Genomic DNA, 15,410 nt, shown 5'->3' with positions numbered 1-15,410 from the left:
AGTTAAAGAAAAAAGAAGAAAGAGGTAAGAAGAAAGAAGAGAGGAAGAGGGAGGGGAGAGGGAAGGGAGGGGAAGGGTGGGAGAGAAGGGAAGAACGGAGGAAGAAAGGGAGAGAGAGAGGGAAGGAGGGAAGAAGGAAAGAAGGGAGGGAAGGAGGGAGGGAAAGAAGGAAGGAAGGAAGGAAGGAAGGAAGGAAGGAAGGAAGGAAGGAAGGAAAAGAAGAGGAAAAGGGGGAGCAACCTTTTGAGCTGTAACCTGAGATCACTAACTGTATATTAAGGATGCTAATGATGCTAAAATACTAACTGCTTCCTCTCTCTTGCAAAAGCTATATTCAACACCTCCCCCGCCCCACTCTAAAGAAGCACCGTCCACATTTGGGTCTGTCTTTCCTTCTGGGCATCTCTCTCACTCTTTAATAAAATTTCCAACTCTACTTCACTACCAGCTAGTCCTCAAATTCTTTTCATCAGTGAAGCCGGGAATCCCAGGTGGGCCAGGGTTAAAGTCCCGAAAAATCTATGGCAGCTCCTTGGGCTGGTGAAGGTGGCAGCGTGGAAATGCATCTCTGCCCCCTCCTGCATTAGCAAGGGTTCTCTAGAGGAACAGAATTGATTGAATGAGTGTGTGTGTGAGTGTGTGTGTGTTTCCTGATGTTTTGGTTTGTTTTGATTTTTGTTGTGTTTTTGAAAGAGAGAACAAGAACATGAAAGTGGCTGGAGAGGAAAAACATGATCAAAGGATATTTTATGAAAAAAATTAATAAACAAATCCAATGGCCATAAAAGCGTGGGGTTCATTATGCTCATTTGGCTGCTGGGGTCGTTAGTGCTTCCATATAAATTTCAAGATTTTGTTTTCTAATGTGAAGAATCACACTGGGATTTCCAATGGGATTGTATTGAATCTATAGAACACAGGCTAGTATGGACCTTCTATCAATAATCCTTACAATCCATGAACACAGGTTATCTTTCCATTTATTTGTATCCTCTTCAATTTGTTTTATTTTCACCTCTTTGATTAAATGTACTCCTAGGTAAGCTTTTCTGTGGTTTTCATATATCCTTTTTTGGTTTCTGCAACATGCTACCTGGAATTGAACCCAGGACCTCATGCATGCTAGGTAAGTGCTATGCCATAGAGCTATACCCTGGCCAGCATAGGGACCATGACAGAGATTGTTCTCTTGGTGTCCTTTTTCAGATAGTTTGTCACTGACATTTCAAGTGCTAGCATTTACATGGTTTGAAAATGTCCTCGACTGATTCAAATGAGGGATGAATTTTTAAATGCCTTCAATTTGAAGAGTGATGGTGCTTTTTTGTGTGCACAATTTGTAGAACTGTTTAGCTATGGTGGAGCTGGAGAACCTGCTCTCATAGGTTTGGTTCCCAGCACCCACATGGCAGCTCACAACCATCTGAAACTCCAGTTCCTAGGGATCCAACTTCTGACTTCTGTGCACCCCAGACATGCACGTGGTGCACAGACATCCATGCAGGCACCCATACATGCAGATAAAATTAAAATTAAAAAAACAGATACTACACTTGATCTTGGCCAAAAGACTCAGAGGCAGACAATTTGTAGGACTGTGTGCTAAATTTAGTATTGTTATTCTTGTCTGAACTTTGCTTAGCATTTTTCAAGTCCATAGTCCATACATAGAAAACTCCTTCATCGGGCTAAAGTAAACTGTACTCTACAGCTCTCATGCTCTGGAGGAAGCTCTGGGTCATTTTATTTTGTTGTAATGTTCTTTATGAAGCATGAGACAAACTAAGGCCGCCTGAAATACCAGGTAGGGAAGGCGAAGTTTTCTCATCTCCCTATATCTTTACCTCAAGGCAGACAGGCTGGACCACACAATGTGTAGCGGAACCCTGCATTATATCAAACACATCAAAACAGCACAACTTTTTCCAAGAATTCTCTGACAGTGGCCTCAGAGCCATGTCAGTCAACGTATTTTAACTCAGGGGAACCCTCCTTCACTAGGGAGTGGGTCTTATCTCTCCTTGTTGTTATCTCAGAGACTACCGACTCTACAACTGTGTATTTAGTTCACCTTTAGACAGGCAGGCAGGCCATGCCAGTGAGCATGCTTGTAAGTAAATATATGGTAAATATAAATTGGACTGTAAGACCTGCGATCTTGGGGCTCCACAATGAGACGAGTCCGCACTAGGACGTGTAATCTGTCATACAAAGTCAGACTTCTTGTCCCCCTTATTCATTCAGTCCTTGCCCTGCTACAGTGTCGCTTAATCCCTTTTTCCCAATGCATCTCATCAGGAGCCAAAACTGTCAAACATTTCTAGGGGCAAACAGAAATCTGCTGGCTTTTTTTTTTTTTTTTTTTTTTTTAATGCCTGTTGTTGTTATGAAAGGTGACAATGTAATCTGCCTCAGGCACCTCTCTCCATCCATGCCAGGCAGGCTCTTCTCCTTTTATCAGAAAGGAGAGTGGGTCATCTCATGTTAGTACATGTTGACACCACTGCTAATAAAAGCAAGATAAGAAGAGGCTGCCCTAAAGGTGCCTTAAGCTCTGCTTTCCTAAAAGATACTTCACAGTTGGAGCTGGAAAATGGTGCGAGTCACCCACACAGGTCTCACCCGGGCAGGCAGTAAGGCAGAGTGAGGCACAGAAGACCAGCAGGGACACCTAGATCAGGAGATCACTACCCCGTGAGTGGTGTGAGTTGCACCTGTCAACAGACCACATGAAGTAGGATACTGGTTCATTCCTCAAAAGCAGCGGAGATATGAACAAGACAATCCATCCTGAATCTCAAATTCAAAACATCAGGAGAGGCCAAGAGTGGCACTACATGCCTACAATCCCAGCACACAAGAGGCTGAGGCAGGAGGATCACAAGGCTGAAACAGCCTGGGCTACATAGCAAAGTCTTGACTCAAAAACAAAACAAAAAACCAAAAAGGTAACAGTAACCTTAAAAAGCTGCCAGTCAATAGTTTTCAAATGTTCATGTTTCAAATGATTAATATGAGAGAAATATTATCCAACTTACAAGCAAATGAAACATACACAGATGCTGAGCTCTCCTCAGGTGCCCACATGAAGCTGCAGAGCCTGGGGGAGCCTGGGACAGGTGAGGATCACAAAACCACAACTCACACAACTCCTGAGAAGACTCTAGTTCTTTCAGTCCCTTTAGCTTTTCTCATGCTCTCATAGCCATGACTAAACCCTCCTCTGGATCATCCCTTCTATTCCAACCCCAACCACAGTTCAGCCTCACTCACAGATGATCTAACAACAAGTTTATAGAACTTGAGAAATACACAAACATTTTCTAAAACGGAATCTGGAAATATGCATCAAGGCCCTTAAAAAAATTAACATCATTCGCCCCAAGTGTTCTAAGAATTTGTTAACTAATTCAAAAGAGCATTATTTGAGCTAACAAAATTAATGAGACAACTAGTTGGTCAACCACAAGGAACTGTTAAATAAATTATTGTATCCATGGGGTCTATTGTGGTTTGGCATTAAAATACTTTGAACATAATTAAAAGTACAAAGGAAAGCAAACAACAATGCACACACACACACACACACACACACACACACACACACAGAACAAATAAACCATGACAGCACTACACAGAATGATGTGACAATAAGCAGACAGATGAATGAATAAACTGCTAAATTTACTTAGCAAATGGGAATACCAACTTTGACAACTGTTTTACCAAAGGAACTCAACTCACATGTTGGATTTCTTTAAAGTAATGTGAGGGTCTATCGGAGGCTAACTTGTTCCCCCAACACTACCACATCTTGGTGCCATTTTGAGGAATGTAGTCTACTTCCTAATGTTCTCAACGCTCCCCCTCCTCTTCTCAAACGAGGCTGGGCATCCGGCCTATGGGAGGACAGAACACTGAAAGACGCTCTTCAACACTCCATAGTACACCTGGTCTAGGTGTTCCTATAGACTCGGCCATAATAGGTGACAGCTGACTGCTTTGTGCTGAACAATGCAAGATATTGGAAAGTCAAGAGATGAAGGACAGAGTCTTGCCTCCGAGGAGCTCAGAGACTAGACAAGTAAATGGACAAACAGATCCAGTGACATAAGAGTGAAAAAGTGTCTCGAAAATAAGGATGGCAGAGTCAGAGGCATCTCAGATGAAGCAGCATTCGAGAAAAGGATTTTCTGGGTGCCACTGAGAAGGTAGGAAGGGAACTGGGGAGAGAAATGTACACACACAAGCACAGAAGTCTCCTACAGTGGAGCATACGCTATCGGTGAGAAGCGACGACAAGAAACCTACTGGGGAGCTTAAGGCAGGGACCTCAAAATATCCTTGTTCTTAGAAGCAAGAAGTGTCCGTTTTGCCCTGGCCAGAGGCCAGGAGACCAGAAGGGATATCTGGTGTCTCATTATCTCTCTCCTCCTAAATGAGCACCACCACCTGGAAGCCAGCTGAAGACATGTCCAAGACTGAAAGCAGGCACCTGGACACCTCATGGCTGGGCCAATCCACCACCCCAACCCATGCCTCACCCCAGTTTCTGCCATAAGTTTTACAAAAAAAAAAAAAAAAAAAAAAAACCCACAACCTAGCCTAGCAGTCCAGTGGTATCCTGTTTCTGGGGATCTGCCCCTGCTACAGGAGCTCTGTGTTCTTTCTCCAATATATCTTCTTTCTAAATTCACCCCCCCTCCCTGACACACACACACACACACACACACACACACACACACACACACTGTCCTCTCCGAGAAGCCATTGGCTGAGGATACTGACTCAGTGGGAGTTGAGTGTGCCTGTGAGTGTACAACATCCTAACTCCTGAGGTGAAGCCCACCTAAGGTGAGAAAGAACCTCTGTCGAAATCAAAGACATTCATTCCCTTGTTCTGAGTCACCATCAAGGTATGGGGCAGGGGGTTTTATTTATCCAAAAACAAAACATGACCCTCAAATACCAGGAATCCATAGAGCTGGGAGTCTGAATTTTAACATGTTGCTAATGCCAAATCTGTGAGAAATGGTCCACAGTGAGTAGCATGCTGACTTGACTTTGTCCATTTTTCCTAGTGGTAGAGGGGCTACCACAGGGCTACATCCCAACTTCTGTCTCTTTAAGGGGGGCAAAGCAAGTAGTGGGAGGGAGACCAAAGCTCAGAGCCTCGGGAGAAGAAAACAGTCTGACCTCAGCTGTCCTGTGAAGAGGTGACATAAGGATGAGAACAGCAGGACTCGGCAGCATGGGGGAGGAATGTGGCAACCATGAGTGCCTGAAACACTCTTCTGGTCCTCCAGGGCCCACTCAGGCCTCAGGTCCTCCTCCGCGGGAAGAACCCCAAAGGACAGCTCCTCCCTGGGCACCCTCCCAGGTCTACTGTCTGATTACCCTTTGTTTCCTTCACTGCATTCAGGACTACAAACAGTGTGTGCTGGGGTGTTCACTCACATATTTCCTGTCTCCCCTTTACAGGACCAGCTTCACAAAGATAGGTGCTGCTTGTCCAGTTCATGGCTGCACACCTAAATTGAGGCCAGTGTCTGGCATATACAATTCAGTAAATACTTGTTGAGTGAGTGGGTGGAGGGATGAAAGGAGAAAGGGAAGGGAGGGAGGAAGCAGGCAGGCCACTCAGACTGTGCTCTCAAGGCTTAACACAACTATGGCATTAGGAGTAAAAATCAGTCATATGAGAGAAAGGAAAACATCAAACACAAAGAGTATGTCTAGCTCTGAAAATACATTTGCAGGCCAACCCCTGCCTTATGCTATTTAATAAATCTTTTCTGCTAACACTGAATATAAAAATTAAAGAATAAAAAAGAGCCGGGTGGTGGCGCACGCCTTTAATCCCAGCACTTGGGAGGCAGAGCCAGACGGATCTCTGTGAGTTTGAGGCCAGCCTGGTCTACAGAGCGAGATCCAGGACAGATACCAAAACTAGAGAAACCCTATCTTGAAAAATCAAAAAAAAAAAAAAAAAAAAAAGGCCCCAGAGTACCTACTGAGATCTGACAACTCTTCAAATTTCAATGCTTAGCAAATATTTTCATTTTTACATAGAAGGAAACTGAGGCTGGGGGCTTAAGTGACTTGCTCTAGTCACACAGATGAAACGGGGAAAGAAAACTAAAACTCTGGGTTTGTGGCTTCTGGTGCACCTGCACCACACTGGCACACCATGTTTGTGCCAGAAGAACATCCTTAAGCTCTCCTCCCTCAGCTTCTCCACTTCAGGACACTCTTTAGTTCAGAGTTTGGAATTTAAAAGAGGAGACAGTGCTCTACTGTGGATTTTCAGTTCTCCAAAGGCCTTGTGTTAGAGTTAGAGGCTAGTGTTACTGGGAGGTTCTGGAACCTTTACATATCAGGGCCCAGAGAGAGGTCTTCTGGTCACTGTGGGTGTGCCCTTGAAAAGGATGGTGGAACCCCAACTCCTTTTCCTCCTTGTGAACCATGAGATGAGTAGTTGTGTTCTACACGTGGCCCTACCAGAATGTTTACTGCCTCAAATCAGACCCAAATGCAAGAGGGGCAATCAATCACAGGCCAGAATCTCCAACACTCAACTAAAGCAAGCCTCGTCCTTTTAATAAGGTGGTTGCCTCAGTCTTTGTTAAATGACAGAAAGTTGGCAGCTTTCACCGTAGACTTCCTCTCTTTGAAAAATACTGCACAGGACTGACTTCTGAAGGGTTTTCCTGTTGTTTTATGTCAGTGTGTGACACGCAGGTCTCTGAACCTGGAGCTCACCAACGCAGCTAGTCTGGTTGTCCAGTAAGCCGTCAGGATCCACCTGTTTCCAGCCCTCCAGAGCCTTTGTATGTGGGTGCTGGGGATCCAGATTCCGATCCTCCTCTGCGAGCATGTGGCTGACTGAGCCATCTCCCCAGCCCTGACCCCAGAGTTTCTAAGGCTTACTCAGAGTAGGTTCAATTTCTTATGTCTGAACTCCTCCATGATAGAAAAAGTCTCAAATGTCATACCAATCATATGCCTTCCAACTTCATTATTTATTTAAATTTCTGTTCCTGCTTCCCAATCACAGTGATCCCTCCTCCCCTTCTGCAACATTACATAAACATCAGAACAAACATTTCATCCTGTGAGCTATCCCAGGAACTTGTGGACTAGCCTTATATCCTTTACACCCAAAAGCTGGCAACATAAGCAAGACAAGACAGAGTTTAACTGGAGAGACGCTTGGATCTAAACTCTGCTATGTGAAGCTTAGACCACTTGAAAAAACAGTTCACTTTCTTTTCCACAGCAAGACTCAACCCCCTGGCCTGTTAAAGTTATCTGAATATATTTAGCCAAATGAAGAACAAACAGAGGAAAAAAGGAAGGAATAGCAAAAAGGGGACACTTCTATTTCCTGATTGGAGATCGATTCAGCACTCTGATTTTTTATGCACACTTGAGCGTCCTGTTGACAGCCTTGGAAGTTAAGAATATGGACTGTTGCACAGAGGCTTCAAACCTTGATGGAAACCAATGGCAGGCTCCTTTTGACAGTCAAATCATGACAAGCACGTTGCAGGCCACTGCCCGTCATTCACCAACATCTCCAGCCTGCTCCAACTGCTGCTCAGCGACTAAGTGAAGGGTCAGAGGTTAAGCTCCAAGAAGCCAGCAATGAAGGGCAACTGTCATGCACCACTGCCTATGGTGAAGCAGCAAGGAGTGGCTGTCTCCTCCGGAACATGCAAAGCGTTCTCACTCTGTCCGGGCAGACACACATCTCAAGGTCCTAAATGAGACCATTGTCAATTCATGAAGCTCCAAACTGACAGCATGCCATTCAAGCTGTCTCAAATTTGACTTTTTTTCCTATTTCAAATCACAAATGCATGCAAAGTATACAGTTAAGCATGACTCCTCAGCCATGGTTTTAAGCAGGTTTTGCTTTTCGACACATACAGAGCCTCGGGCACATGAACTTTCAAAGATTCTAAAAAATAGAAAGAAAATGCAAAATTCTTCTTTAAGAAGTTTCTAATAAAGTGTGTAATTCAAAAAGGAACAATTCATGAAAAAAAGAAGCCATGAATTTAAAAGAGAGCAAGAGAGGGAGAGTTTGGAAGGAGGAAAGAAAAAAGGGACATAATGTAATTATAATCTCAAAAAATGAAAGTAATAAAAAAGACACAAAATTTATATATTCATTTTTTAGAAAACATCACAGATGTCTATGAGAGAAATCTGTAAAGAGACTCATTTACCACACCACCCCAGCACCAGGAGAAGTGAGACTACATAGGGCCGTAGTTACTGAAATGGTGTAAGTAGTGCAGTTCACAAGCACATTTTATAACTGTTGAGAGCCTGTGTATACAAATTAGAGTTCACAAAGGGTTCGTTACTGAAATGGTGTAAGTAATGCAGTTCACAAGCACATTTCATAACTGTTGAGAGCCTGTGTATACAAATCAGAGTTCGCAAAGGGTTCAAGGTGCAGCCCACAACAAAAGCACATCCTTACACCTGTGAGCGCAAGCTGTTATTGTTTGCTCTGCAGTGGAGTTACATGATCTCAAGCCAGATGTGTAGTGCTAACATCTGCTTGGAAAGCAGACGAGTCAGAAGCCATTTGATTGTCACTAAAGCAACTGGCAAGAATCCAGAATTAAGTTGAACAGGTCTGCTAACATCCCTTTCATCAACAATATCACCTATAACCACAAAAAGAGCCAGAAGGAGCCCGTATCAGACAGTCTTTGGTGGTATGAATTAAAAGGAGAAATTATGATCTATAAGGAACAAGCCAACACACCCCATTATTAAAACCCATATTGGCTGTCCTATTTTCTAACAATAGCATAGCTAGTTTCTTGGGAGCTGCAGACAACCTAACGTAATTGATGTGGAAGTAATGTATGACCATGTACCAACTTTTACTCAGTAAAATAATAATAATGACCAGAAATTATAAACCCACATTACATTACAACATGTAGTTTTGATGAATAAAAATATCCCATGCCATAAGCACATATTCAAATACTATCCACATGGTTGCTTTAAAAAAAAAATGTTATTCAGAATAAAGCTACTCAGACAGCATGGGAGTTCATATCTGTGATCCCAGAACTCATGAGGTAGCACCAGGTGAACCTTTCTAAGTTCAAGGCTGGTTTAGTCTACATAACAAGTTCTGGGCTAGTCAGAGCCACATGGTGAGGGAAATAAGTGAATGCTCTGTGATACAGAGACTTGATAAGGAGGCCAAGATTGAAATGGACTGTTTTTCCCAGAGGGAGTTTGAAATAGAAAACTCCCTACGAAATATTCAAGCCTGTATATACACAAACATAAAAACTGAATCAGAGATGGGAGTGTCTTCCCCAAATCTTTATATTCTAGACCTAGGTGGGGAACTTTCAAGTTTAATATAAACTGACATAAGACAAACAAAAGAGGAGTAGTCCTGTAGACTCCAGAGTCAATTAATGTCACTCATATTCCTCAGGAATATCCTATACAACAAAGTTTTAAAACAGGCTGATAAGTGGGTCTAAGACACTTAATAAGCAACAAAAATAGGCCAGTAATTTAAGAGAGAGAAGATTCCTGAGCAATCCTAAGGAAAACTATACATGGATAAACTCGATGTTCAAACTCTGACACTGTCAGGAAGGTCTGGAACAGCAGGTGCAGAACTGAACCATTTCCAGCCCCAGACCCCAAAGCCAGGAGAAATTCCCCACTTGGCCTTCCAGCTCTGTCACAAAAAGGGGTCCCCATCCATCCTGTCGTGAATGACATGCAAAGGAGGATCTGACCAGACCTGAACCATGGTCACAAAATCCGGCCTGTGTTTCCCATACCAAAGATCCCACTGGGAGGAGGGACGTAACCGGGAAAAGCAAAGCCAGCCCACGGTGCAGGCTTTGACAAAACCGAGCATAACAGCTGTTCTTGACATTCAGGAGGAAGGACTAGTCTTGACATCTGGTCTCTCTAACCAATGACAAAGGAGATAGTCAAAAGACGTCTGGGGAATGAATCAGCATGTGGCTTCCTCCATCTTCAGTATCAAGTATTCGCCTGAGATAATGGAATGAATCAGAATGTCATTGCTGAGACATTTGATTCACGCCCTCCAATGACCCCAGACAGCTGCTGCTAGGTTCACTTTCCACTCAGCCTCCATCCTTCCTCCCCACCTTTCCACATCCCAATGTCAATTTGACTACCTATGAAGTTCTTTTTATCTGAATATCTGATTCACTAAGACTAAAATAAGAAAAGTCAGTGGACTCAGCAACATTCAGAAGTAGGCAAATTGGTGACTCCAGCCACTTCTGTGCTCCAGAGAAGGGGAAGAATGCAGGAACTCTCGCAATGAGATGAGGAAGAAAATGTGGCCTCAGTCCCACACCCCGACATTTGTTTCCGGAGCTGTGAGGATTCAAGAGTGCCACCAGAACAGTTGTTCTCCATCCTCTTCCAGTGCGACTTTTCATTAGGTCCTCAGTAACATGGTGACACAGTGGTATCATTGTTTAGGGACTTCTTTTTATCTTTCCTTTGTAAACCAAAGTAAAAGCCTTTATACTACAGTTTAATAACTCCAGAAACATGTCTGCATTCTTCTTGTTGGGATGGAGAGGAAAGCTAAGGGGGGTGCCACTCTTGTCCATGATAGAGTCAGAAGATAGGATGCTCCACAGAAGTGGCTAAGTGCTTTGAGACGATTGGTCAGAAGCGTGAGCGAGGCCACGCAGGCACCCTCTTTCCTCCCTTTCATCTGAACAAAGCCAGACATTCTCATTTTACCATATTCACTGTACGTGGAACTGTTCGGTGCATGGAGTACCAGTTGCCTCCGGGTCATGAAATAATACTAAAAACTTGATAATCATTCATTGATTTCGTTTTCAGCATACTATATCATTTGAATCCAATGGGAGCATAAAGAGCTATTTGTGAGGTCAACCCCAGTACAGACAGATGCTGACATGCTATTGATGGCAAGGTGGAAAGAAATTGCTAAATACAGCAGATCAATACCTCGTTTCACTGTTACAGCCTTCTGCAGACATAAAATATATATCTTTACAGCTACAAAAATAATAATAATGAAAGTGGGAGATAAATGCTTCCCTCAAGGTAAACTATTTGATTAGCTAAGGGCAAAGGTGACAGCAGCAGTTACACTAAAGTAACTTTATAGTCTTAAATAAAAATAGGAAGAAGAGCCGCAGATGAAATGGCAAACGAATCGGGACACTCGGTAGTCCAGATATAACTCTTAGAAAGCATTGATAAATAAAGGGCCTCCAAAATCTAAGGCTTCCCTGTAGCTTAGAAGTGCTTTCCTGAGATCTACTGGTCTCTTATATGACTATATACAAAACATTTTTCTAATCAAGTAGTCCTTATTGTTGATGGAAAACACATTGGGAACTACAGTTACAAAAATGTTCTTTGAAGTAAAGTCCCCTTAAAAAAAAAAAAAAAAAAAAAAACACCTCAACTTCTAACCTATATATGCTTCTATTTGAAAGAAAACTGTTGAAAGCCAATCATTTTAGCACAATTCTAGACACATACACACATTTGTAACATGGCCAGAAATCTCATTGTCTCCCTATGGAAAAGGCAATTGCATCTAAAAATCTGATAGGTATAGGGCTGGGGAGACGGCTCAGTCAGCCACGTGCTGGCACCCAAACACAAGGATCTGAGTTCAGATCCCAGCACCCACATAAAAAGCTGAGTACAGTACTGCCTATCTGCAATCCCAGTTCTGGGGGCAGACGCCAGAGGATGCCTAAGGTCTGCTGATCTTTCAGTCTGATAAAACGGTGCACTTTCGGTTCCATGTGACACCCTGCCTCAAAAAAAATCAATCAAAGTAAAGATCAATTAAGGAAAATGCTCAATGTCAATCTCTATCCTACATGCACATGTATGCATGCATCCTTGTACACACACACACACACATACACACACACACACACACACACACACACCCTAGACATAAGAAATAATTTGGCTAAATGGCAAGATATAGGGTATCTACCATAGATAGGAAGTGCACAAAACACACTTACTACTGCTGGCAGGATATATACAAAAGGAAGAGAGAGAGAGAGAGAGAGAGAGAGAGAGAGAGAGAGAGAGAGAGAGAGAGACAGAGGGAGGGAGGGAGGGAGGGAGGAAAACGCTGAAAAACTCCATGAGCAAGAAGACATTTAAGAAAAGTCCTCAAGGATTCATGGATCTAACACAATATCACCAAGTTCACTTTGATTTCTCAGATGAAACTCTCTTGGTAAATAAAACTCTAAACTCCCAGCTTAAAAACAACCTAGGAGAATTCACCATGAGTTGTGTGACATCTTTTAAAAGCAGTCTAAAGAGTAACTATCACTGCTTTCAAAAGATTAAAGCTACTAAGTTAGCTTAGCTTGAACAACCAAAGGGAAGAACTATTTATTCTGGACCACAGTGTTGGAGGCCTCAGTAGACAGTCCTTGGCCCCATGAGTACTGGAACCCTGGTGAGGTAGGAGTGTGTGGCAGAAGCTACTCACAGATAAAAAGCAAAAAGAAAAAGACAGAGGCCCTAGGTAAAATACAGTCCCTAAGAACACACCCTCAGTGGCACATTTCCTCCTGAAGTTTCTAGAACATTCCAAAGTAGCACTGCCAGCTAGGACCAAGGCCCCTATACATTATCCTTTAGGTGGACACTTCATATCCCAACCATAACACTGATCCTACTTTTCCTACTGTAGTGAATGGTTTATTGGAGAAAGAGAATACTGTGCTGTGCGCGCACACACACACACACACACACACACACACACACACACACACACCACCCAAAGTCACAATGCTAAAACATCAGTGGATAACAAAATCCTCCTATAAACAATATTCGAAAGGAGAATGTTAAATATTTTTTTGCACTGCAGAAATACTACCTTTGGGAGTTGTTTAGCAATTTTTAAACAACCTATTTATCTAAAATGAACTTAGAGGACACTCAATTTCCCAAAGCCATGGGAAAACTCAAGTAGTAAAGGACACTAGATAATTACCATTCCTCCACAGCAACAGCTAAATAAATTAAAAATATAAATAAGAGTCAGTGCAAAAGAAATGCCCATGTAATATAGTTACAACTAAATAGAAGGAATCCTGTCCTCCAAAGAAAAGAAAAACATAAAATTGTTGTCTAATGATTCCAAACAGGAAAACCAATTATCTACTGCACAATTTTTAACCATATGATGTCTCCAGCTGTCTGCAGAGGATATGAGATTGCCGATAAGGTCTGTGTCCTATGGCTGTCCCCAGCCATGCACCAACCTATGCTGATGCCGTCTGTCTCAGTCACCCCTAGTAAACTGGAAGCAGTATGGGTTGAGATGGGTCTCCTAGGATCACTCAGCAACAGGCATCTGAAAAGGGGGTTTTAGGTACATCTCAGTCAAGGAAGTGTGCAAGATATTTCAAAGGACATGAGATGTTTTAATAGTTTCTGCTCTTTAGGACTCGGTAATTCCTGCATGACTGCAGAACAGAATGGCAGATAAGACAAAAATACTGAAAGTCCTCAACTTTAAATCCTTTTTTTTTTTTTTCAATTTTTTATTTTATGTGTATGGGTGTTTTGCCTATGTGTAAGTCTATGCATCTTGTATATGCACAGCCTGCAGATGCCATAAGGCAACATCAGATCCCTGAGACTGGAGTTATAGATGGTTATGAGCTACTATGTGGGTGCTAGGAATTGAACCTAGGTCCTCCAGGAAAGCAGCAAGTGCTGTAAACCCTCTAGCTATCTCTCCAGTCATGCAAGCCATTTTAAAGGAGATGACTTGCTGGGTGGCGGTGGTGGCGCACGCCTTTAATCCTAGAACTTGGGAGGCAGAGGCAGGCCGATCTCAGAGAGTTCGAGGCCAGCCTGGTCTGCAAAGCAAGTTCCAGGACAGCCAGGGCTGTTAGACAGAGAAACCCTGTCTCCAGGGAAAGAGAGAGGGAGGGAGGGAGGGAGGGAGGGAAGGAGGGAGGGAGGGAGGGAGGGAGGAAAGAGGGAGGAGAGAGAGAGAGAGAGAGAGAGAGAGAGAGAGAGAGAGAGAGAGAGAGAGAGAGAGAGAAACTTACATACAGAATATTCTAATTGTAAAAGCTATTAAAAAGTAGAGTATGGGCTTTTTAAATTATAAAACAACACACAATTCTAAACAGGAGAATATGTTCAATATCATACCAAAAAAAATGTTTATGCATGTGATGTTTGCCTGCATGTATGTTTGTGTACCACATGCATGCTTGGTGCCCGTGGAAGCCAGAAAAAGGTGCCAAATCCATCGGATTTGAAGTTACACAGTTGTGAGCTGCCATGTGGGTGTTGGGAATTGAACCCAGGTCCTCTGGAAGACAAGCCAGAGCTCTTAACTGCTGAGTCATTTCTCCAGCCCCTCCTGTCAATAAATCTGAAAACCTTTGTTTTGGAAAAATATAAATAGTAACCAAAGCATGTTCACGAAGACGAAGACTAAACAGACAGGGCCAGAGAGGTGGCAAGGCACTGGCGAGATCCTGGATTTGACCAGCACCATGGTGAGAACGAGACCCTGGATTTGACCAGCACCATGGTGAAAACAATTGAAATAGGCAACAACTACAGAAGATACAGAGACATTATCCAGAAAGGACCTTCCACAACATTACATAAAAAGTTGAAGTTAATCTAACCTTCTAAGAACAAATAGTGTAATACATTATAAATGGGTCCAAGGCAGAGGACGGAGGCATTGCCATTTATTTCATATTAGCAAAATATGGAATCAAAAGTTAAATGACCAAAGCCCAAAAATGAACGTTTCTCAGTACTGTCATACTACTGGATGCTAAGTTATGCCACCAGCAAAAAGGGTTATATGAGGGTTCACTAACAACGGTCTGAGCTGTGACTCACTGTGCATGCCGAATCTGGCACACTCACAGATTTTCACACAAACCCCAGGGGGACCACCCTCAGCTTCTAAATTAATCACCGCTACAGACCCATTTTACTGTCCTAATTGAAATATCATAAAGTTGGATTCGGCAGAGTGTTAAGAGACGAAGCAGGATTTATCTATAGCACCACAACTAGAAGCTCTATTAAAAACTTAAGTCTAGCCATAAAAATGAAAACATTACCATGTGAAAAATACCAAAAACTTCAATAAAAACAAAATGTCAATCCTTCAAAAAAAAAAATTAAAGAATCAAAGACTCCTGCCAACTGCTATTTACACTTCACACTGAAACTCTACACTGTAGCCCCTAGTGGCATGACTGTGTGTCACTGCCACCACCACCGAGGGTTCTAAAACTGGACGAAGGAGGGGAAACATTATCAAAAGGAGGAAGACAAAAGTGTATTCGCAAAAG

General features: G+C 42.8%; 1 protein-coding gene and 1 pseudogene across 2 annotated transcripts in view; both read right to left on the bottom strand.

The window, feature by feature from the left end:
• The window catches only part of Fto (FTO alpha-ketoglutarate dependent dioxygenase), a 362,821-nt gene that overhangs the window by 329,938 nt on the left and 17,473 nt on the right, over positions 1-15,410 (bottom strand). The window lies entirely within an intron of this gene.
• On the bottom strand, positions 1,438-1,583 carry LOC131912171 (U2 spliceosomal RNA; annotated as a pseudogene).

Source organism: Peromyscus eremicus, chromosome 5 (assembly GCF_949786415.1).
Source record: "Peromyscus eremicus chromosome 5, PerEre_H2_v1, whole genome shotgun sequence".
NCBI classification, from domain to species: Eukaryota; Metazoa; Chordata; class Mammalia; order Rodentia; family Cricetidae; genus Peromyscus; species Peromyscus eremicus.
This window is presented reverse-complemented; position numbering and strand designations above follow the sequence as displayed.